The following is a 23,861-nucleotide window of genomic DNA, read 5'->3' as shown; positions in this document are numbered from 1 at the left end:
AAGATCCCCAGCACAGTTGAGCCTAGCTGACCACCTAGTAGTCTATCCAGTAACATAACTCTATTGACATTCTTTCATTTTTGGACTTCCTCATTTTCTTTCTGGGATTACTCTTCATGTAAACTACCTATCTCAAAGCACATATTTCCAGGCCTGCTTTCAAATAACTCAAACCAGACAGCATCCCCACATCCTTGAGGTTGGGTTTGAGAGCAAAAGAAATGACCAGTTGGGCAAGCCATTTCAGCTCATTTTCCACCACTCAGTAAAGTCAGAGAAGGTCACATGATAGTTATTTAAACGCTCATTTGACCTAGTTATCTGAATGAGCAGATGGTCTGAAATTTATTTTTAATGCAACAGAAAAATGGGTGATGCTCCCTCTGATTGGTTTTCTCTAGTGCATGCATCCCTGTTGGATCTGAGACCTCTTCTGAGAATCTCTTACTTAGAACTGCCTGTTTTACTAAGCCTGTGGGGCTCTGGCCATCTGTTAGTGACCAGGTCTCCCTGAGAACAGGGAGGAGTGTTCCAAAACCTCCGTCACCAGTCTGTGGTCCCTAAGCTCTGTTCCACAGTGACTTCAATGCAGCTGTTCAGTTCTTCTTCTGGAAGCAGAAGGCCCTCACATTGCTGTTGCTCCCGTGTCATGAAAGAAACAGTTAACTCCTTAGAAAGACAGTGGGGATGGAGTTGACCCAGCAAGTCAATTGAGTGCACAGAAGTGGCGATACTGGCCATGAGTGGGAATCGGCCAATACTATTCACCTTAGGGATAATGCAGAAATGATAGCATTACACTACTTGGGGATAATTCATTTAAAATACCTTTCTATCTTTGTTGAAGCTTTATTTATATTTAACAAAATTTAGTTCTTTTAAGTGTACATGCTGTACACTTAACACATACTACAGCGTACATTGGTAATTTTATACAGCAGCCCTCCCTACCATCAAGATAGACAACATTTCCATCACCCTAAAAATGCCCTTGAGGCCCTTTCAGTGTATTTGCTCTTCTGATACCCAGCCCCTGCTAACTATTGATTAACTGTATATCACAATAGCTTTGCCTTTTCTTTCTTTCTTTCTTTTATTTTTTTTCTTGAGAGATTTTTGCTATAGAGCACATGTGCTTGCTGGAAAGACAGAGAGACAGAAAGTGAGAAATCACCTACATCCCAGGAGGGATGGCCAAGCCAAAATCTCTTCTCCTCTATTCTCCTCTCGGGATTTTGGGCGCACATGCGGATATGCCCGGCATGAGTTTTAAACCACTGGGTCTGGGACTCTGGTCGACTATGTCGGAGTCTAGTGATGTGAGAATTATACTATCTGCTAATCCCTAGTTTTGCCTTTTCTAGACTTTCACATAAATGGTTCAAGCACTAGAGGATGTTTCATGTTTGACTTTTTTACTTAGCAGAATGTCTTTGAGCTCTGTCCATGTTCTTGTCTGTGTATTTTGTCTTTCTATTGCATGGTAGTTTTCATTACATGGCTTTCCCAGACTTTACTTATTCATTTAGCAGCTGATGGGCATTTGAGTTGTTCCTGGTTCTTGGTTGTCTGGATATTGCTGACATGTTGAATATGGTATGTAAGTCTGAGTAGATATAGGACTAATTTCTTTTGGGTAAAACAGCTCAATGTGAATTGCTGGGTCATATGTAAGTACATATGTACCATACTATCACATGGTTTTCCAAAGTGGATATACCGATTTGCTTTCCCTATTAGTATCGAAGAATTTCCATTGCTTTCCATGCTCAACAACACATGGTATAATCGATCTTTTTAACTTTAGCCATTCTAGTGGGAGTATAGTATTATCTTGATGTAGTTTAAATTTGCATCTTTCTAATAAATAATAATGTTGAGTACTTTTTCAAGTACTTACTGTGCAGTTAGTCTTGCTGATAAGCAATATTTTAAATTATTTGTAAGCGGTGCACCAGCCCTAATGTAGATGTTACTACCCCCAATTTGCCTTTTATAAACTGGGCTACACAGCAGGAGGTGAGCAGCAGGGCAAGAGAATAAGTTTCATCTGTGTTTACAGCCACTCCCCATCACTTGCATAACCTCCCGCCAGATCAGCAGCAAAATTAGATTCTCACAGAAGCACAATCCCTATTGTGAACTGTGCACAGGAAAGATCTAGGCTGCACACTCCTTATGAGAATCTAATGCCTGATGATCTGAGGTGGAGCTGAGGCAGTGATGCTAGCACTGGGGAGCAGCTGTACATAGGGCATTATGGTGAGTTGTGTGATTATTTCACTATATATTACAGCATAATAATAATAGAAATAAAATGCATAATAAATGTAATGCAGTTAAATCATCCCAAAACCACCCCCACCCCCATCCATAGAAAAATTGTCTTCCACACACCAGCCTCTGGTGTCAAAAAGGTTGGGAACTGCTATTTTAGAGCCAATTAATTAAATTCATGCATTGAGAGCAATTGTTAATGAGGACAGAGGCTGGGAAAGACTGGAGGTGTAAAATTCTCTGTAGAGATTGTAAAATTAAGTCTTAATTAAAATCAATTCAGGCTGTAACATTCTCCTAGGAAAATGATGTATATGGTGAAATCTTTGATTGGTCACACACAGCATACATAACCTAAAAAAACATGTTGTGTGCTATAGAAATGAACAATAATTAAATGTGAATAAGAAATAATAAAATAGGGTCAGCAAGTGGTGTAGCAGTTACATTGCTAGACTCCCAGACTGCTGACCACAGTTCAAGTCCTGGACCCAGTGAGTTGAAAATCCCACTGGGCATGTGTGCATGCGAGCCCTACACCCAGAAGGAGAATGGAGGAGAAGGGGAGTGATTTCTCACTTTTCACCTCACTGTCTCTGTCTCTCTCTGTCTTGCCAGTCAGTGTATGCTCCCTAAGGCAAAAACTTCTAAAAAAAAAAAGAAATCATAAAATGAAATATTTTTTAAAAAATTTAATGTGGACTTTTCAGTAGGAAACTGAAAGTAAGATGAATGTTGGGGTGTGAAAAAGAAGCAAGCCCTCCAGACTTGATCTTGTTTTAGATATTCCAACACTTTAAGCTTTCATGGGAAGCTGTGCATGTCTTCAAACCACAGCAGTAGTCTGGGTTTTAATTCTCTAGTACCTACAATGAAATTATTTCAAACGCAAATAGAAAGCCAATTGTGCTGCAGTCACCAACTGTCAGACAAACGGTGCCTGAGAAAGTCAGAGCATTGGCTAGAAAGAAGCTATAGTTAGATGACTTCCCAGCCCAACCCACTCCCAGACGTGGTCAGGAATATGGTAGCTTCCCACTTGGTCATTTTATCCTGAAGGTCCTGTTTCCTTATAATCTGGGGTCCCTCCCCTTTCCCAGGCTCCTACAGAAGCCACTGTGTGGTTACACATTGCCACAGAACCTCACCAACCCCCGGCAGTGCTGGACCACAAGCTGGTGAGTTCAGGTGTCAGAGCTGTGTGGTCCAGTCTGGCTGAGCTGGTCCTCCAGACACCACGCAGGCACTGGGTCACATGGGCTCCAAGGCTCCCCAAAGTCTGAGTGTCCTCCCTCTACTAACTCCCCATCTACTTTTAGGTGGTGAGGACTGGGGAGGTGGGTGGAGGACCGGACGAGAAGGGAAGTAGACATGGAGACTCCCTGGAGAGACCGGGTCTCATCTGAAGACTCGGAGATCATGACTAAGCACACCCACTAAGGCACCTCTTCTCTGAGAAACCACAAAAAGAAACCACCTTGCTATAAAACTCCCAGCAGAGGATGGGATCGTTAGTTATCATGCAAAGGCAGCTCAGCCTCTTATACTCATCAGAACAGCTTAGCAAACAGAAAGAAAGAAAGAAAAAAAAATCAGCAAGGAAGTAAAGAAATTGGAACTCTTAGACGTTATTAGTAGGGTGGGAATGTAAACTGGCATAGCCACCGCGGGAAACTGTAAGTTGTCTCCTCAAAAATTAAAGGATTGGGACCAGCAGTTGGTGTAATGGCTATGTCGCTGAATTCCCATGTAGCCGACAGCGGTTCGAATCCCAGACCTGGCTTAAACTCACACTGGGCGTGTGTGTATGTGCATGCTCAAGATCCCGAGAGGAAATGGAGAAGGGATTGCGGGGTGGCCATCCCCCTGGGGTGTGATTTCTCACTTTCTGTCTCTCTCTGTCTCTCTGGAATGCGCACGTGCCCTATAGAAAAGGCCTCTCCGAAAGAAAAATTAAATAAAAATAAAAAATTAAAGAGTTAGCAGATGATCAGCAATTCCACTTTTGTATCTACCCAAAAGAATTGAAAATCAGGTCTCAAAGGAATATTTATTGATTTATTCATTTTTTAAAGAATTATTTATTTTTTATTCATTTAGTTATTTAAATTTGACAGAGAGAGAAAGTGAGAAAGCAAGCCACCAGGTCCAGGATTTGAACTGTGGTTGGCCATTTGGGAGTGTCCAACGCCTTGACCACCATGCCACCTGCTGGTCTTTCAAAGGAATATTTAGATACACATACTCATGATTCATCATTATTCACAATATACAGGAGGTGGAGACAATCCACGCGTCCTCTGAGGGATGAATGGATGAACTAAATGTGGTCTTTCTATGCAATGAATTGTCATTACCATAACCGTTTTGGCAGAGGGCACATGCACTTGCCACAAAGACAGAGATGGGCAGTGGCTAGGGGGAGGAGTGCAGAGAGAGGGAGAAAGCACCCTCTAATGGGGCACAGTCAGGCTGAAATCCTTTCTCTTCCGCTTCTCCAACCTGTATGAATTTGGAACACCTGGGTTGTGTTTTAAGCCACCAGGGCAGAATTCAAACCTTAATTGGCCACATAGGATCCAGCTCCTTTAATCACTAGGAATAGTATTAAGCCTTAAAAAGGAAGGAGAGCCTTCCTCTTTCTTTTCTTTTTTTTTTTTTTGTAAGATAAATTTTTGCTATAGAGCACATGTACTTGCCAGAGAGACAGAGAGACAGAAAGCAAGAAATCAGCCACTGGGGGAATGGTCATGCTAGAATCCCTTCTCCTCCACTCTCCTCTTGGAATTTTGGTCACAAACACACATGGGCCAGGCATGAGTTTCAAGCCACCAGGTCTGGAACTCGAACCATGGTTGACTATGTAGGAGTCCAATGATGTAGCCACTACGCCACCTGCTGGTTCCAAGAAGGAGATTCTGACACATGCTACAACATGGATGACCCTTGAAGACATTATCTTTAGTGACATACGCCAGTCACAAAAGGGCAAATAAATGATTTTACTTCTGTGAGGTCCCTGGTGGTCAAATGCGTAAAGCCAGAAAGAAGATTATGAGTTTCTGGGGGCTGAGGGGAGGCAGAATGGGGAGTTAGTGTTACTGGGTCCAGAGTTTCAGTTTGGGAAGGCAAAGACACCCTGGAGATGCATAGTGGTGGTGATAGTTGCTCAATGATGTGAATGTGCTTAATGCCATTGACCTGTACCCCTTGGATTAAGATTAAGATGGTCCGTTTTATCCTAGGTGTATTTTACCATAATTTAAAAAAAAAGAGAGAGAGGGAGAGAGAGGGAGAGAGAGAAAAAACAAGAAGAAGGGAATTTGAAAATGCATGAAAGGTGAGCTCTTAAGGTGACAAAGACCTCTCCCAGTTCATGTGGTCATTCTGGTGTGCATTCACAGTGCCCCCCTCTCCATGTGGGCAGGCCCTGTGGCCAGCATTCACGGGGATCCCTGGTGGGAAGAGCAGTGCAGTGTGGACCTCGCACATTTCTTTCTCTGTGTGTTTGGGTTTTAATTTACTGAACTGTGATAGTCATAACTTCAGATAGAAAAGATATTCAGAGGGGTCAGCAGATGGTGTAGTGGTTAAGGCACTCGGCTCCACATGGCCTACTGCAGTTGGAGTCCTGGATTGGGTGACTTAAAACTCACACTGGGGGACCAGCAGATGGCATAATGGCTACGTTGTTGGACTCCCATGTAGTCTACCACAGTTCAAGTCCCGGATCCGGTGGCTTAAACTCATGCCAGGCATGTGTGCGTGCATGCCCAAGATCCCAAGAGGAGAATGGAGAAGAAGGGGTTACGGTGTGGCCATCCCTCCTGTGGGGGGGGGGTGATTTCTCGCTTTCTATCTCTCTGTCTCTCTTGTCTTTCTGGCGAGCGCATGCTCCCTATAGCAAAATCCTCTCAAAAACAAAAACAAAAAAAACTCACTCTGGGCACATGTGCATGCATGCCTGCAATCCAGGAGGAAAATGGAAGAGGAGGGATTGTAGCATGGCCATCCCCCCCACCCCCGGCTGGTGATTTCTCACTTTCCCTTTTTCCCACTGCCTCTCTCTCTGTTTCCCTGGGGAGGAGCACACACACCCTATGGAAAAAAAGAAAAAAAAACAAAAGATACTTAGAAAACAACACTTTCTGCATTTATATTTATCAGACACTTATGCTCCATTTTATATTTCCTTGAAGTTTGCATCCATCTATTTTTGGGGGTAGGTTTGATTTCTACTGTTGAGGGTGCGTCTTACTTTGGGCCATCAGATCTTAATTTATAAGTACATTTTTTTCTACTCCCCTGAAGGTAACTTTCATCCAGCTGCATCCTTGAAAAGAAGCACAGTGTTTTATAAAAATCCATCATAGTCATCTTTCCCACACAGTAGATGGTAGGGTGGGAAACACTAGAATTCTTCCATTTTATGAAGAAACTGGGAGAGGTGAGGCACCACCATGACACAGCGGGAGTGGAAAATACCAAAAGGAGCCTGCCGTTTCGGAATGGAGGACTCCACCCCAATTTCCAAGTATGCTACAACTTTTTCCTCAGCCTAGACCGGGATATTTGCAGCGAGTGGTTGAAACTTTAATGAAATGCCGGTAGAGGCAGATTTCATCAAACAGGATTAAACATTCAACCCTCAGCCTGGCGTTTTCACCCAGCTGGGCACGAGGGCAGAAGCCAAGCTTCCTTCTCTCAAAGAGCCTACTACTGAGTGTTTATATATAAACTACAAAGTCTGAGTAACTAAACAGCAAAACTTACACATGGATTATGGTCATTTTAATGTAAAAACAAAAATGCACAAACTGGACTTTTTGGGGGACAGGTCCGCAAGCATGTTTGGTCCACAGTGATTTCTAGCAGCAGAAAGAGCCAAAGTTGAAATATTTTGTTTATGAAGAGCAGTATTAGGAAATGCCTGAACAAGTCCGGGCTCTTTTTATGATGTACGAACTATTCGGAACTTCAGCTTGCCATAGGGAGACCTTCTTCTCCAAAAAAGAAAAATCATTCTAAAAAAGAGGCGGGGGTGGGTGTGCGTGTGTGTGTGTGCGCGCGCGCGCGCATTTTTTTTCCTGGAGAAGTCTTTTTATTGCTCTGTTAGGGTTTCTACGGATCAGCGAGAAAACAGCATTGGTTTGGAATGGTCACCAGAGGGCAGTGTTGTCATTCATTTGCCACGTCTCTCCCGGCCCTGCGAGATGCCGAACCGTTTCCAGCCTCCAACGCTTACAGTACAGTCCTTTATTATTTTTTGATTTATAAAGCGCCAATCCTCAGCAGATCACCCCCTACTCCACCTGCAGCTGCTCCAGAGAAAGCTCACAAAAACATTCACGAGCAACGAGAGCAACCCCCGCGCAGCTAAGGTGGGCCGAGGGAAGCACAGGTGGACAGAGGGGAAGGAAACCTGCTTGACCCCAGGGGCTCCTTGCACAGGCAGCGCTGGGTGGGGAGGGGTCCGCAGCAAGCAGAGAAACAGCTCCGTCCAGTGGGGTGCATGCATGACTGTGTTCCCATAAAAGACCGACTTTGGACGTTAGGAACCCAACACTCCCTCCCAGCCAAGACCTGCTGGGCCAGAACCGGGCTTGTTCTCAGGCCAGCGCTGTGACGGGCTTGGTCTGCGGTGCACCGCGGGCTCCCTATTGTTTAAGGAATTGATACAAATGAAGCCACCCAGCCCTGACTGGGAGGCTGGGGAGGGCCAGAGTCCTTGCAAGCAGAGAGCCTGAACAGGGCGGAGGTTACAAATGGAACCTTTTTAAAGACAGCTGAAAGAGATTATAAATACGGTGTGCGGGACATTGGGCAGGGGGCGAGTCACTAATGGGGGCGAACCAAAGGGGACTACGTTGATGGGATAATAACCCAAATAAAGAAGTCTGATAAAAATGACACGGCTTTCGGAGTCAAGGGGGAAACGCAGAGGAGACAATGAGAGTTGGCAGGTTCCGTGACACAAACCAGGAACAGAAGGGCCAGCAGGAGCCAGCAGCCCATCTCCAGCTCCGGCTGCGCGGGCTGCTGGTTTTGTTTCAAGTCCTCCACGTTCAGCTCAGAGGCTGCCAATAGCACCTATTTTATTTCGAGCAAGTCTTTCACAAATCTAGCCATGGAGGTATTACCGTTACCATTTCACAGATGCAGAAACAGAAGGTTCGATGCTTTAAGGACACAGGGCTGGGTGAGGTCAGTAGCTTTTACTGCGCTTCGCTGGCCTCCTGCAAAAGCCGGGTGACTATGCACCCAGGCTGGTGAGAGCCCCAGGATGGCCACCCTTATCCATGAGGTAAAGGCTCTCATGGAGGAGAGTAACAGAGGTCAATCTAGAGGGGCCAGTTGTCCCCAGAGATAGCAGGAGGCACTGCCTGGGGCTGTTGTAAAAAAATGGGGCCCAGGGACCAGCAGTTAGTGTAATGACTGTTGCTGGACTCCCACGTAGTCGACCGCGGTTCTCGTCCTGGACCCGGTGGCTTAAACTCACGCCGGGCATGTGTGCGTGCGTGCCCAAGATCCCGAGAGGAGAATGGAGGAGAAGGGATTGCGGTGTGGCCATCCCCCCCTGGGGGGTGATTTCTCGCTTTATGTTTCTCTTTCTATCTCTGTCTGTCTGGTGAGCCCTATAGCAAAAACCCCCCCAAAAAAAAAAAAAAAAAAAAAAGAAAGAAAGAAAGAAAAGAAAAGAAAAGAAATGGGGTCCAGGGATCCTAGTCTTATGCTTGGCCTGGCTATTGCTCCATCTGCAGGAGCTCAGGGATTGGAGAAGCCATAGCAGAGAGGCAGGAAAGAGTCTTTTTCTGAACACACCAGCAAGAACCTGAGAAGAAGCCCTGGAGGAAGGCCACCAGCCCCAGGTCACCGAGAGCCATGACAGTGAAGGCATGGATGCTGGGGCAAAGGAGAGGGTAAACTAGGGAATGAAAAATGCTTCCCTTCATGCAAAGGGCCCTACTAGAATTGATGGCTGTGGGCCAAATACCCCCAATATGTTTTTTTTTTTTTTAATTGTATTATTTTGGGACCAGCAGTTGGCGTAATGGCTATGTCGCTGGACTCCCACGTGGTCGACCACAGTTCGCGTCCCAGACCCGGTGGCTTAAAACTCACTCCAGGCACATGTGCGTGTGTGCCCAAGATCCCGAGAGGAGAATGGAGGAGAAGGGATTGCGGCATGGCCATCCCCCCGGGGGATGATTTCTCAGTTTTTGTCTCTCTATCTCTGCTGTCTGGCAAGTGCACACACCCTAGGGCAAAAACCTCTCCAAAGGGAAAAAAAAATGTATTATTTTATTATTCCTTACTTAAACAAGACCAACATTTGGCTTTAGATAGAAAACCTCTGTCTGTTACAAAATTGCAAACCCTGGGAAAAATCCCTAAGAATGGTTGATGCCCAGAATGAAACGATAACGTGTTTATTGTGATGGGAAAATGGTGCACAGAGGAGGCAAACAAAGAGAAAAAGCTTGGGGTCCCCAGAGGAGGGCGATGGGCCCGTGCAGAGAGGTGAGGTGGGCAGCACAGCTGGGAAGGACTGCGGGGATCTGCCTGGAAAGGGATGGATGACCCGACAGCGGATCCCCGACCCTCCCGGGAAATGTTAACCAAAGATGGAAAAGACAGACAAGCTGGCGGGGGATGTGTCTCTAGATAGCCTGTCAACTTCTGGACAAAGATGGATCGCAGAGAATGGAAGGTGGAGGAGAAGAGAAAAATCCCGAGTCGCAGGGAGCCGCCTCTCCGCGGAGGCCGGCTGGGTTGTGCAAGGGCTCGCCCTCACGCCATCCCCCAACGAGGCCTGGCACGGAAGGGCACCCGGCCTATTTTAGCCTCGCACATTAGTGGAATCTGTTCCAAGGCTCTGAGATGCCAAATTAAAATGGAGAGGGGTTTGAGTCATTGCCACTTGGCTGGGCCTCTGCGGCTGGGATGGCCAGGCAGGGCAGTTGCATGGGTGGGGGTCGCAAGCTTGCTGTCACTTCCCGGCATCTCCCAGGGCTGAACCTCAGTCTGGCCACCATGCTAAAACCAGAATGGGTGGGTGCTGGCCTTCTCCTCCAGCACCAACCCCCCTCCCACCCGGCCCTCCTGCTTCGGTGTCTCCAAGCTAGAGAGGGGTCAAGTCATTATCCATCTGCCGTTTTCCTGGGGTAGCCCATGGTGACCGGATGGGCGGTCTTCAAAACAGGCAGCTCCGCCAGTGGAACTGACTTTCCCCGACGAGGTGTTTTGGAGTGTTAAAAAAATCTCTGAAAAGCAGGGACCAACAGTTAGCGTAATGGATATGTCGCTGGACTCTCATGTAGTCGACCGTGGTTTGAATCCCAGACCCGGTGGCTTAAACTCACGCCGTGTGCGTGTGTGCTCAAGATCTCGAGAGGAGAATGGAGGAGAAGGGATTGCAGCATGGCCATCCCTCCTGGGGGTGATTTCTCACTTTCTTGCTCTCTGTCTTTCTGGTGTGCACACATGCCCTGTAGCAAAACCTCTCCAAAAAATAAAAAAAAATCTCTGAAAAGCTTCACCAAAATACCATCATGCAGAGATAACAAGGAACTGTTTTTTTAGAGAGAGATTTTTAGTATAAGGCACATGTGCTCGCCAGAGAGACAGAAAGCAAGAAATTATCCCCTAGGGGGCATGGCGACGCCACAGTCCCTTCTCTTCCATTCTCTTCTCAGGACTTTGGGCATGCACACAAATACGCCTGGTGTGAGTTTTAAGCTGCCAGGCCTGGGACTCGAACTGCAGTCAACTACATGGAAGTCCCATGACATAACCATTATGCCATCTGCTGGTCCCTAACCAGAAACATTATCATGAGTGACCTTCAGGACATCCGTGTCCTGCATTACCTTTAAGACAAGCCTGTCAGTACCCCACTTATTCCTACTTGAAAGTGGGTCACAACGTATTTGGTTGTGTTGCACCAGATGGGTTTTTGGTTTTCAGGTTTAAGTTTCTTTCCTCCTCCCCCTAAAGGGATGTGCCTTCTTGCAGTTTTTCTTTTGCTTTTTGAAAGTTTACTTATTTTATTGATGAGGGAGCACATCTGTGTATACATGAGAGAGAGAAAAGAGAGGGAGAGGATCTGACCTCACCGCAACCAACAGGATCTCATCCTGCTGCAAGCCCCTTCCCCCAACCCGCTAGCGTATCAGGATCTCGGGCCTGCACACGTGTGTCTGTCGTGTTTCCAGGCTGACTCGGATCCAAACCCAGTGTTGGTCATGTGACTTCCAGCACTGTACCACCAAGCTAGGCTTGCCTTAGGATTCCATAAAGAAATCTTACCTTCTGGGCTGCAGCGTTCTCTTCTCCCACTCTCCCAGTGTGTGTTTTTCTACCTCGATCAGTTAAGGCCTTGGTCTTCATGTCTGTGCATCCGTGAAGGGCCTCATTAGCTGTTCCAGACATGGTCTCTGAATTCCCTGGATGTCCATTGGATCACCTGCCAAGACTGGGCATATTACACGTTCTGCCTCCAGGGGGCAGGATTCCATGGAATTGGCCCTGGAGATGAGCCATGGCTTGACCTCAGTCATTCTTCCTTATCTATGGGGCAACAGCCATTGCACCTTTCCTCTGGTCAGAAGGACTGCAGTAGGAGCTGCCCCTCAGCCAGGGCTTGGGACTGGCCAGGCTCTTTGTTAATTTTGCATACTCCATTTAATGCCCTGAGGTGATCTCATTGGCCTGGTTCTACTGAGGAGATGGAGTTCAGAAAGTTGTTCACGTCCACACAGCTCGTAGGTGTCCGGATTTGAAGCTAGGTCCCTCGGCCTTTGGAGCCTGTGTTCACATCACAGCATGTCACTGTTTCCCTGAGTCACGTTACCCCCGGATGTGAGATGTTCTGTGTGAGAAGAGTCTATAAAAAAAATACCACTTTTTGCTCAGAATGAATTAAGGCTGAGCAAGGCTTCTTCAGTCATAAAAAACAAACAAGCAAGCAAACACATACACCCCCCTCCCCCCACTCTAGCTGTGCTGACGTGGCCTACTCCCTGCGTTTTGAAATGGGTGTAAATAAACAAACCGGTGCCCATCTGAACTCCACGTTGAGTGGTTTAACCACATTTGGCATCCAGCCCAACCCATGAAAGCTGCTTTGTTTTTATTGTTGTGCAAAAAAGTGTTCTAATTACAATATGCTTTTCTGTGTCAGAGGAGAGAGGTGAACTATTTGGCTATGAAATGATATTTGTGAAATCCCAGTGGAAGAGACTATAAATTGATTTTAATGCATGTTTACTAATGGTTTAATAATCCTAAAGAGATTAGACTGAGTCCTAATAATAAATGAAGAATTTTGATAGCAGGATTTGTAAATGCTGATGTCCAAAAAGGTCAATAGATTAAATAGTGAGATAGATGCTTCCTTAGGGCTTGTATCAGTCAGGAAAAACAGTTCGAGCTGCAGAAACAAACAAACTCCAAGGTCTCAGGGATGCAATAAAAGTTTACTTGTTGCTTATCAAAGTCTGGGGCAGGCAGCTCACCAGAGCAGCTCTCTTCTCCAAGGTTAGCAGGGCTCTAGGCCACTTCCATCTGGTAGCTATGCGGTTGGGAGCACTTAGCTTCCAGAACTGCCAAGGTGAGAAAGACAGGGCCAGAGAGCAGATGGGAAGGATTTAAAGCCATATTCTAATGCTGAGATTAGAGGTTTTGTATTAGCCACAGAAGGATGGGAGACATTTAAGAGAACCACTGTGCAGATCAGACCTAAACACCATACTTGGAAATATCTTAGTTCTCTCTCAAATACATCAACATATTTTGGGGCAATAGTGCCAGAATTTTGGAAGCAGAGTTGTAGTCTGTGACGGCGGCTGGGAGGGCCAGGCAGGGCAGTTGCATGGGTGGGGGTCGCAAGCTTGCTGTCACTTCCCGGCATCTCCCAGGGCTGAACCTCAGTCTGGCCACCATGCTAAAACCAGAATGGGTGGGTGCTGGCCTTCTCCTCCAGCACCAACCCCCCTCCCACCCGGCCCTCCTGCTTCGGTGTCTCCAAGCTAGAGAGGGGTCAAGTCATTATCCATCTGCCGTTTTCCTGGGGTAGCCCATGGTGACCGGATGGGCGGTCTTCAAAACAGGCAGCTCCGCCAGTGGAACTGACTTTCCCCGACGAGGTGTTTTGGAGTGTTAAAAAAATCTCTGAAAAGCAGGGACCAACAGTTAGCGTAATGGATATGTCGCTGGACTCTCATGTAGTCGACCGTGGTTTGAATCCCAGACCCGGTGGCTTAAACTCACGCCGTGTGCGTGTGTGCTCAAGATCTCGAGAGGAGAATGGAGGAGAAGGGATTGCAGCATGGCCATCCCTCCTGGGGGTGATTTCTCACTTTCTTGCTCTCTGTCTTTCTGGTGTGCACACATGCCCTGTAGCAAAACCTCTCCAAAAAATAAAAAAAAATCTCTGAAAAGCTTCACCAAAATACCATCATGCAGAGATAACAAGGAACTGTTTTTTTAGAGAGAGATTTTTAGTATAAGGCACATGTGCTCGCCAGAGAGACAGAAAGCAAGAAATTATCCCCTAGGGGGCATGGCGACGCCACAGTCCCTTCTCTTCCATTCTCTTCTCAGGACTTTGGGCATGCACACAAATACGCCTGGTGTGAGTTTTAAGCTGCCAGGCCTGGGACTCGAACTGCAGTCAACTACATGGAAGTCCCATGACATAACCATTATGCCATCTGCTGGTCCCTAACCAGAAACATTATCATGAGTGACCTTCAGGACATCCGTGTCCTGCATTACCTTTAAGACAAGCCTGTCAGTACCCCACTTATTCCTACTTGAAAGTGGGTCACAACGTATTTGGTTGTGTTGCACCAGATGGGTTTTTGGTTTTCAGGTTTAAGTTTCTTTCCTCCTCCCCCTAAAGGGATGTGCCTTCTTGCAGTTTTTCTTTTGCTTTTTGAAAGTTTACTTATTTTATTGATGAGGGAGCACATCTGTGTATACATGAGAGAGAGAAAAGAGAGGGAGAGGATCTGACCTCACCGCAACCAACAGGATCTCATCCTGCTGCAAGCCCCTTCCCCCAACCCGCTAGCGTATCAGGATCTCGGGCCTGCACACGTGTGTCTGTCGTGTTTCCAGGCTGACTCGGATCCAAACCCAGTGTTGGTCATGTGACTTCCAGCACTGTACCACCAAGCTAGGCTTGCCTTAGGATTCCATAAAGAAATCTTACCTTCTGGGCTGCAGCGTTCTCTTCTCCCACTCTCCCAGTGTGTGTTTTTCTACCTCGATCAGTTAAGGCCTTGGTCTTCATGTCTGTGCATCCGTGAAGGGCCTCATTAGCTGTTCCAGACATGGTCTCTGAATTCCCTGGATGTCCATTGGATCACCTGCCAAGACTGGGCATATTACACGTTCTGCCTCCAGGGGGCAGGATTCCATGGAATTGGCCCTGGAGATGAGCCATGGCTTGACCTCAGTCATTCTTCCTTATCTATGGGGCAACAGCCATTGCACCTTTCCTCTGGTCAGAAGGACTGCAGTAGGAGCTGCCCCTCAGCCAGGGCTTGGGACTGGCCAGGCTCTTTGTTAATTTTGCATACTCCATTTAATGCCCTGAGGTGATCTCATTGGCCTGGTTCTACTGAGGAGATGGAGTTCAGAAAGTTGTTCACGTCCACACAGCTCGTAGGTGTCCGGATTTGAAGCTAGGTCCCTCGGCCTTTGGAGCCTGTGTTCACATCACAGCATGTCACTGTTTCCCTGAGTCACGTTACCCCCGGATGTGAGATGTTCTGTGTGAGAAGAGTCTATAAAAAAAATACCACTTTTTGCTCAGAATGAATTAAGGCTGAGCAAGGCTTCTTCAGTCATAAAAAACAAACAAGCAAGCAAACACATACACCCCCCTCCCCCCACTCTAGCTGTGCTGACGTGGCCTACTCCCTGCGTTTTGAAATGGGTGTAAATAAACAAACCGGTGCCCATCTGAACTCCACGTTGAGTGGTTTAACCACATTTGGCATCCAGCCCAACCCATGAAAGCTGCTTTGTTTTTATTGTTGTGCAAAAAAGTGTTCTAATTACAATATGCTTTTCTGTGTCAGAGGAGAGAGGTGAACTATTTGGCTATGAAATGATATTTGTGAAATCCCAGTGGAAGAGACTATAAATTGATTTTAATGCATGTTTACTAATGGTTTAATAATCCTAAAGAGATTAGACTGAGTCCTAATAATAAATGAAGAATTTTGATAGCAGGATTTGTAAATGCTGATGTCCAAAAAGGTCAATAGATTAAATAGTGAGATAGATGCTTCCTTAGGGCTTGTATCAGTCAGGAAAAACAGTTCGAGCTGCAGAAACAAACAAACTCCAAGGTCTCAGGGATGCAATAAAAGTTTACTTGTTGCTTATCAAAGTCTGGGGCAGGCAGCTCACCAGAGCAGCTCTCTTCTCCAAGGTTAGCAGGGCTCTAGGCCACTTCCATCTGGTAGCTATGCGGTTGGGAGCACTTAGCTTCCAGAACTGCCAAGGTGAGAAAGACAGGGCCAGAGAGCAGATGGGAAGGATTTAAAGCCATATTCTAATGCTGAGATTAGAGGTTTTGTATTAGCCACAGAAGGATGGGAGACATTTAAGAGAACCACTGTGCAGATCAGACCTAAACACCATACTTGGAAATATCTTAGTTCTCTCTCAAATACATCAACATATTTTGGGGCAATAGTGCCAGAATTTTGGAAGCAGAGTTGTAGTCTGTGATGGTAAAGATTTGTCATTGGATTTAAGGCCCACCCTAATCCTGGATCATCTCATCTCCAGATCCTTCACTTAATTACATCTGCAAATACTTTCCAAATAACATCACATTTACAGGTTGTGGGTGGATGTATTGGGGTGGGGGCACTCTTTAACCAGTTACGACTACTATCTAGAAAGAACAAAGGTTAACGTTTTGCCTATACGCTCCCATTCTTTTTCATCACAAAACTAAACACTGCTAATAAAATTAAAGTCTCCTTTGTCCACTCTCCACTTCATCTTGCCTACTTTTCCCTCATTCTACCTCCTCAGAAGCCACAAGTCCAATTACTTTGATGTGTGTTCTTTCTTTTCTTTTTTTTTTAAATTTATTCATTTAATTTTATTTGTTATTATTATTTATCTTTTAATTTGACTGAGGGAGACAGAGATAGAGAGAAAGTGAGAAAGCAAGCCTCCAAGTCCAAGACTTGAACCACGGTCGGCCATATGAGAGTCCAGCATCTCTAACCACCGTATCACCTGCCAGCCCCGATGTGGGTTCTTTCAAATCACGTTTTCTTTTTATTTTTCTTTCACTGATATTTTCTGTAGCTAAGGCATAGGATTGTTTTAGATTTTTTTAATGTATATGAGAGGCAAATTGTTATACACATTGTTTAGAACTATTTTGAACATTCAACATTTTGTTTTCAAGAGTCATTTAAGTGGAAAGACAAAATTAATTTATTCAATTTCGCAATTATTTTGTATTCCATCCTATGATTATCCTATGTTTTATTTATCGGCTGATTAATGATAAGACTTAAAATTACCTTTAATTTATTTTCTTATAAACTAAATTAGAGTTCTCCAGAGAAATGGAATCAACAGGAAATCTGTATCCAAGGGGATCTTTGAAAAGTTTATAGGAAGTGCATATTATGGGAAAACTATGCATGGATTTCACATTTTTTTGCACCAAAATAAACCTATACTTTAATTACATTTTTCCATGAACATTTGAAGTTTCCTCATAGAGATAGGCTTACGTTTTTAAATGATTAGATGAAGCCTGTTCACGTTACGAAGGGCAATGCATTTTATTCAATGTCTACAGATTAAAATATTAATCCCATCCAAAAAGTGCATTCACAGAAACATCTAGAATTATGTTTTACCAACTATCTGCTACTGTGGCCTAGCCAAGTCGACACAAAAATTAACTGTCACATAAACTAACCTTTACATCGCGTCCTCATACAAGTTTCTTTTTCTTAGAGGAGCGTTTTTCAGATGAAGGGTCGTGAACATTCATGGATCACAAAATGAATGTGGTGATCCTGACTGGCACTTTATCTTTGTAAAATGGACTTGATTCTTTAGATAAAAATTATGACGGTCTTAGTACACATACAACATATGAGCACACAATCTTTGGGAAATATCCAGAACAATATTGAAGGACAGAGAACCAAAGTTGATATTGTCAGCCTATAATAGCATGGGTATTTGAAGTGGGAAAGAGGGTCACTCCAACTTTTTCTTCTTCTTCTTCTTCTTCTTTTTTCTTCTTCTTCTTCTTCTTCTTCTTCTTCCTTCTTCTTCTTTCTTCTTCTTCTTCTTTTCCTCCTCCTCCTCCTCCTCTTCTTCTTTCTTCTTTAAGAGATTTTTGGTATAGGGTGTGTGCATTCAATGGCTAGATAGAGACAGAAAGACAGAAAGTGAGAAATCAACCCCCCAGGGGGAAGGCCATGCCACAGTCACTTCTCCTCCATCCTCCTCTTGGGACTTGGGCACACACCTACAGGCGCCCAGCGTAAGTTTTAAACTGCCAGGTCTGGGATTTGAACCATAGTCGACTACGTGAGCGTCCAGTGACGTAACCATTACACCATCTGCCATTCCCTACTCCATATTCTTAATTTGCATTTCCCTGATTATTCAGAGCTTGAGTATTTCTTCAATTGGTACTTGACTAATTGGGTTTCTTCTTAGAGTTACAACCTTCAGGGACCAGCAGGTGGCATAGCAGTTAAGGTACTGGACTCCCATGGCAAATCATGGTTCGAGTCCCGTACCCAGCAGCTTGAAAATCATGCCGGGTGCATGTGCGTGTGTGCCCAAAATCCTAGGAGAAGAATGAAGGAGAAGGAATTGAGTGGCCACCTCCCTTAGGGGGTGATTTCTTACTCTCACTCTCTGTGTCTCCCCAGCAAGTACACACGCCCTATGGCAAAATCCTAAAGAAAGAAACAAAAGAATCACAATGTTTAAAGATCAAGCTGGGGCCAGGTCCCTTTTCCAGACCGGAGACAACTTCTGTCCCTTCCCATTGCTGCAGATGTAATTGCAGTAATTCTTGGAGTGCTCAGGCTGGCCCATCCTTGTCACCTCAACTTCTTAACGAGATCATTCATGTTTTACAGGATCAAACCTCAAGAGGCCATAGTACTCCAGATTCAAAAATCCTTTTTCAGGATCTCTTTCTGCCCACAAATATTTCATCAGCCTTGCAGCATCTGTGTGACCTACTTATGGTAACTAGCGTGACACTTTTCTTCTCCAGCCCCTCTTTGCAACCCCGTCCCTTCCTTTCAATGGTCAAGACACACTGAAAACAACAGAAAGAACGGATTGTTTATTGTTGTGGCAGGATATGATAGTAACCTGACAGGGAGTTTTACTTAAATTTTCTGTCTTGCTAATGGGATTTTTCCCCTTCTCTGTCATAGCAGGGACTAGGCTACCAGATGTTAAAGACTGCTTAAAGCAACCAAGTTACACAGAACGTCTTCCTTCCTAACAGGCCAGATGGATGTCCATCACTACAACCTAAGACAAAGAACCTGAAAGAAGAAAAAAAAAGTTTCTTTTTTTTTAATGTTCATTTATTTCTTCCATGATAGAGAGATACAGAGAACGAGAAAAAGAGAGACAGAAAAAAACATCCTCAATAGGGTCCTTGCACTGTGATCCAACCCCACTCTAGGCTGGCCAGGGTTCTAGACACTTGCACCCAGCGACTGCCTGGCTCTGAAGTAAAAATGTTTTTTTTTTATAATTAATTAAATTTTTTATTTTTTTTGGATAGGTTTTTGCTATAGGACGTGTGCACCTGCCAGACAGACAGAGAGAGACAGAGAGACAGAAAGCGAGAAATCACCCCCCAGGAGCGATGGCCACGCCGCAATCCCTTCTCCTCCATTCTCCTCTTGGGATCTTGGGCAAGCACGCACATGCACCCAGCGTGAGTTTAAGCCACTGGGTCCAGGACTCAAAACGCGGTCGACTACGTGGGAGTCCAGCGACATAGCCATTACACTGTTTGTTCCTATAATTAATTTATTTTGAGATTATTATTCATACATTAAATCGCTATACATCATTTACATTGTGAAGAGACTTTACCCAGCATGGTATACACCTCAGTCCAGTCCAGCTGAGACCACCATACACATCCTCATCAACAGATAATAAACCTTACCTGTGTCCCACAAGTGTCTTACCTCTCCATTTTCCCCCCAAATTTCCTTTCCTACTTTCTTCCCCTCCCACACTCTCTTTCCACTTTGTCTCTAGTGTCTATTACAATTTTTAATACTTTTATGTTCTCCAGTCTTTCAGTCTCTACCATAGAATGTGAACAGTAGGTATATGTTAAGTAGAGACATTTTTCAAAGTAACGAAATACACATCACAAAGTGCATTTGTGGGGTACTTATGACCCTTGCTCACAAGGAATCTGTCTCAGCTCTGGGATTTGTAGTCTGGCAAAATTCTAACAAGTGTGGTTGCTAACGTCCCCTGCAGTAAAGTCGGAAAGGGTGACTTCACACGCAAGTATGCCAAAGGCAGACAAAAGTGATTCTCTGCATCCTGATGGGAGAAGACAAGGAATAAAAACCACAAAAAGCAATAAAAAACGATATTTCAAGGCCTCAGATATTGGAACAACCTGACATTATCTAAAATATGAGATAAACAGCCATAAACACTTCATTCCTGGGAGTAACATTACAACATAACATGGCCTGGATATTTATGTAATGGTATTGACTCATCAAGGCAAGGTTACTTCATGTTAAAAAAAGATTGGTTCTTGGGGCCAGCAGGTGGCGTGGTGGCAAAGAGTGCTGGAATCCAACATGGCCAGCCATGGTTTGAGTCTCAGACCCGACAGCTTGCTTTCTTGCTTTCTCTCTCTGTCTCTTGCTCTGTTCCTGTCTGGTCAAATTAAAATAAATGAATAAGTAAAATTAAAAAAAAAAATTCAAAAAAAAAAAAAAAGATTAGCTCTTTGGGCCAGCCTGTGGCCTGGTGGTTAAGGTACTTGAATCTCAAATGACTGACCTCATGGTTCAAGCTCTCAACCCTGCAGCTTGAAAAACATGCTGGGGGCATGTGTGTCCAAAATCCTCAAAGGAGGGAGAAATAGAAGAAAAGGGATAGAGGGGTGACCCAAGCAGCCCAATAAGTGGTGCTTTAACTCTCTCCTTTTCTCTGTCTCTCAAGCACATACACCCCCTGGCAAAAAAAAGAAAAAAAAAATTAATTGGTTCTGAGCTAGCAGGTGGTGGAGGTTAAGGCCTCGGGATCCCATATGGCCAACTTAATAGTTCAAGTCCTAGACCCAACAGTTTGAAAAACACGCATGTGTACATGTGTAGCTATGATCCTGAAAGGACAATGGAGGAGAAGGGATCGAGGCATGACCATCCCCTCTCACTCCCCCCCCCTCTCTTTCTGTCTCTCTGGCAAGCACATGCACCCTGTAGTAAAAAACTAAAATGAATAAATAAATTAAATTGGTTTGTATGGATGGTGGTCGTAACAAATGCACAGCCATACAAATAAACTTAATGCCACTGAATTGCGCACGTAAAAGGATTAAAATGGTAACATTTTGGTAACAGCACTGAACTCCCACATGGCTGAATTAGATTTGAGTCCCAGATCTGGTGGCTTGAAAATCATGCCAGGCCCGTGTGTCTACGTGCCCCAAAATCCCAGGAGGAGAATAGAGGAGACGGGGTCGTCACATAGCCATCTCCTCTGGTGGTCGCCAAGGTGGTTTCTCTCTTTTCTTCTCACTCTCTCTGGCAAACACATGTGCCCTATGGCAAAAAAGAAAAAGGAAAAAGGAAAGAAAATCTTAAAACAAAATTAGTAAAATTTATATTTCACCACAATGAAAACAATCAGTTCTTTGTTTTTTTAATTAATTAATTTTTTTTGTTTGTTTTTGAGAGGTTTTTGCTATAGGGCACATGCACTCACCAGAAAAACAGAGAGAGACAAAAAGCGAGAAATCACCCCCCAGGAGGGATAGTCACGCCGCAATCCCTTCTCATCCATTCTCCTCTCAGGATCTTGGGCATGCACGCACATGCACCTGGCGTGAGTTTAAGCCACTGGGTCTGGGATTCGAACCATGGTCGACTACATGGGAGTCCAGCAACATAGCCATTATGCTAACTGCTGGTTCCAAAACAATCAGTTCTTAAGAGGACTGGGACATTTGTAATATATTTCAGGAAAAAAGTAACCTGAACGGCTAAAATCAAAAGTAAAAATTATCACTTCAAGAGTTAAGCAAAAGCTCCCTTGTTGATTAAATGATCTCTCCTTTATTCAAGGAGTGTGATAAATAAGATGTCACTGGAATTAGTTCAACGATAGCAAATCATCCTATTCTAATAGGAAGCATTGGATGTCATGATTTTGGTGGACCGGGATTTATTTTTAACTCTGACAAGGAAATAAGACTACAAATCTTGTGGTTTGATAATAGAACTTAAAAAGAAAAAAGAAAAAAAATCCCGCTTTGTAAGGCTGGCTCATTCTGTGGCCCACGCTCAGCCTGGCTCCGTTGATGAGTATTGGCTTAGGGCTTCCACTTGAACAGCCAGGGTTAATGGATGAAAACGTTTTCTGTCTGGACTGATAACAGCGAACAGATTCCTGGTGGTAACACTGAACACATGCAACACTCCCTGGGCTGTGGGGTAACATGACCACTTAGAGTTAATTGTCATAATGACAGGTGGCTTTAAGCTCACACACAAACCTGCATTGTTTGTCGTGTTCCCAAGACGACATCAAGTATGTCCTAGGCCTTTTGTCCCATCAAACGAGAAAGTTGGTCATTACCAGCTCTCTGTCACCTGGACCTTAGCAAAGTATCTTCTCTGACATTTTTGTTTTTCCACATTGAAATCGCAAGACATCTTTTTTTTTTTTGAGAGGTTTTTGCTATAGGGCGCGTGCGCTCGCCAGACAGAGAGAGACAGAGAGACAGAAAGCGAGAAATCACCCCACAGGGGGGATGGTCACGCCGCAATCCCTTCTCCTCCATTCTTCTCTCAGGATCTTGGGCACGCACGCACACGTGCCCGGTGTGAGTTTTAAGCCACTGGGTCCAGGACACGAACCGCGGCCGACTACATGGGAGTTCAGCAACATAGCCATTACGCTAACTGCTGGTTGCCAGCAAGACATCTTAAAGGATGTCATTATGTATTGACCAAGAGATGGTGCGGTGTTTGAAATGTCATTGATTTGTAAAGATCGTTTGCCTTCCCAGTAACTGTGGTTTTGTTCGTTTTTGTTATTAAGTTTATTTTATTTATGATAGCGAGCACATGTGAGCTCTGAAAAAGGAGGAGAGAGAGAGAGAGAGGGAAGCACCTCATCAGGGTCTTGTCCTGCCGTGATCCCCTTTGCCCTGTCCTCTAGCTCCCCAGGGTCTTAGGCTTAGTGTGTATTCAGGCCTACCTGGGGATCTGAACCCAAAGTTGGCCACGTGACTGCCAGAACTACAGTTCAGTTTGTTACCAACTGTACCACCAGGCTGGGCTCTGGTCACTGTTTTCTTTTCTTTTTTCTTTAGAGAGATTTTTGCTATAGGGCATGTGCACTCACCAGAGAAATAGAAAGCAAGAAATCACCCCGCAGAGGGGGTGGCCATGCCACAATCCCTTCTCCTCTATTCTCCTCTTGGGACTTTGGGCACGCACACACACATGCCCTGTGTTGGTTTTAAACTGCCGGATCTGGGACTCGAACAGTGGTCAACTACGTGGGAGTCCAGTGATATAACCATTACACCATCTGCTGGTCCTCAGTCACTGTTTTATTAAGGCAGGGAGCTTTAAATATTTTGAGGTGAGTTTGCACTGGAATTCTTACTTTTTTTTTCTTTTCTTTTCTTTTTTCTTTTTTTTTTTTTTTTTGCATAGCGAGAACTCTACTGTTCCATGAGTCTTCAATACAGTTACTTGATACAAGCAACAGAGTCATTCAAAAACCTTCACTTCGATCACAGGCAAGTCTCAAAGCCCATTTCTCAGGACAAGGAGAGCCACGAGAATAGAGGGAGTTGGGCAGTGACACAGAGGTCACACAACACTGTGAGTCTGACCCCCAGTGAGGGTCTGGGGTCTTCTACCTGACACCTGCCTGAGTAGACCACACGCATGTGTGCCTGTAATTCAGCCTGTCTGAGGCTGGGGGGTGGCTCATGGAATCAACATACTATTGAGAGTTCTTATTCTTTCTCTCTCTCATGAAATACAAATACAGGCAGACATGCTCCACTCAATGAATAAATAGAATTCAGACAAGAGTTTGAAAATATCAGTCCACTTGGGAGCCTTGGCCAGTCCACTAGAGTTGGGATTCTCTGAGGCAAGAAAGGACTTTTCTGAATCATTTCCTTAGAAGGGAACTAACCACACCAATTTTAGTCTAAAACTTTCTGAGTGATTTCTCAAAGTCTTTGGAGACTTTTCAAACTAGTTCCAAAAGTTTTTTTTTTTTTTTTTTTTTTTTTTTTTAAAAAATAAAAAAATACC

Source organism: Tupaia chinensis, unplaced genomic scaffold (assembly GCF_000334495.1).
Source record: "Tupaia chinensis unplaced genomic scaffold, TupChi_1.0 Scaffold138812_1, whole genome shotgun sequence".
Taxonomy (NCBI): domain Eukaryota; kingdom Metazoa; phylum Chordata; class Mammalia; order Scandentia; family Tupaiidae; genus Tupaia; species Tupaia belangeri.
This window is presented reverse-complemented; position numbering follows the sequence as displayed.